Source organism: Myotis lucifugus, unplaced genomic scaffold (genome assembly GCF_000147115.1).
Source record: "Myotis lucifugus unplaced genomic scaffold, Myoluc2.0 scaffold_6, whole genome shotgun sequence".
NCBI classification, from domain to species: domain Eukaryota; kingdom Metazoa; phylum Chordata; class Mammalia; order Chiroptera; family Vespertilionidae; genus Myotis; species Myotis lucifugus.
This window is the reverse complement of record NW_005871054.1, coordinates 18633971-18635919: the sequence shown is the minus strand read 5'-3', so window position 1 is coordinate 18635919 and position 1949 is coordinate 18633971.

Here is a 1949-nt window from a genome sequence, read left to right as displayed (position 1 = left end):
GTTCCCCCCGCCTCTCCCCCCTTCCTCACCCGCTCCTACCCCCCCGGATTCCCCTCCCCTCTGATCGCTCCGTCCTTTGGAGAGTGTCTGGGTGTTCTGGGTGCTGAGAGTGGGCGCCTGTGAGATGGCAGTGAGAGGCAGAGTGGTGCTGCCCTGTTCCCACGGAGGCCAGTGCAGCTACGAGATCACCTCTGGGGGGTTAATGCAGGTGCTGAGGCAGGAGCAGGTGCAGACAGACACACCTGGTGGGCGCGGGTGGCCCTCGCTGAGGTGCCTTTGGTCAGTGTTCAAGATCAAGCACCCAGAGGCGGAGAGGAATTCCGACCTCTCAGTGAAACAGTGGGATAGTCGGGGCGACTGTAGAGAAGGAATGTGCACTTTGGGTGCCAGCACCCATGAGCGAAGCCTGCCCTGACTGAGCCTCGCTTGCTTGGGGCCTAGCGCACTCCTGCCAGGCAGCGGGTGACAGGACGTGCTTTTCTGAATTAATGAGAAAAAACGTTGATTCTCCTGCTGCCCACGAAGGTGGAAAGTGAAGTGGGGAGACATGTGGGGAGTGAGCGAGGTTCCCTGTCTGGGGGTTCCAAATCTGCTGTTGGTTTCTTTCACCGCTGACTAGAGATATACAGGGTGTCCCCCCAAAATGTATACACACTTTGAATACCTACTAATTCCAATGGTTTTAAGCACGAGAAAGAAACAACAATGGAGCTGTTACCTGTTAAAAGTTTGGGCACAAACAAGTAGTTGGACATTCCCTGAGGGGTCTCAGATTGGAGAGGGTGAAGGCCAGACTGAAGGGCCCCTTTCCCCCCACCCCCCTACCCCAGTGCACGAATTTTGTGCACCGGGCTACTAGTAGGAAGATAAACAATCCAATCAAAAAATGGGCAATGGACCTAGATAGACACTTTTCGAAAGAGGACATACAGAGGGCTGAAAGACATATGAAAACATGCTCAAAGTCACTAATTATACGAGAGATGCAAATTAAAACGACAATGCGGTATCACCTCACACCTGTCAGAATGGCTATCATCAACAAATCAACAAACAACAAGTGTTGGAGAGGATGTGGAGAAAAAGGAACCCTTCTGCACTGCTGGTGGGAATGCAGACTGGTGCAGCCACTGTGGAGAACAGTATGGAGCTTCCTCAAAAAACTAAAAATGGAACTCCCATTTGACCCAGTGATCCCACTTCTAGGAATATATCCCAAGAAACCAGAAACACCAATCACAAAGGATATATGCACCCCTATGTTCATAGCAGCACAATTCACCATAGCTAAGATTTGGAAACAGCCTAAGTGCCCATCAGCAGATGAGTGGATTAAAAAACTGTGGTACATCTACACAATGGAATACTACGCTGCGGTAAAAAAGAAGGAACTCTTGCCTTTTGCAACAGCTTGGATGGAACTGGAGAGCATTATGCTAAGTGAAATAAGCCAGTCAGAGAAAGATAAATACCACATGATCTCACTCATTTGTGGAATATAGAGAACAACATAGACTGATGAACAGGGACAGATCCAAAGACAGAGAAACAGCAATCAGACTATTAATCCCCAGAGGGAAAGTAGGGGAGGGTGGGGGTAAGGGGAAGTGATCAACCAAAGGACTTGTATGCATGCATATAAGCCAAACCAATGGACATGGACAACAGGGGGATGAGAGCATGAGTGGGGGGGCGGGGGGGAGAGGATGGGGGTTAATGGGGGAGAATGAGGACACATTTGTAATTCCTTAACTAATAAAGAATTTAAAGATTTTTTTTTAAAAAAAGAGTGAATAAAATCAAGTATGTCCACTGGAAAAAAAAATTACACAAGTAATTTTCATTGTGATCAAATCATTGCACTGCAATCAATTATTTGTGTCTGTTTTCCCCCACTAAATACTAAGTCCTTCACATCTATATCAAGTTCATTTTTATATCTCTGGCAT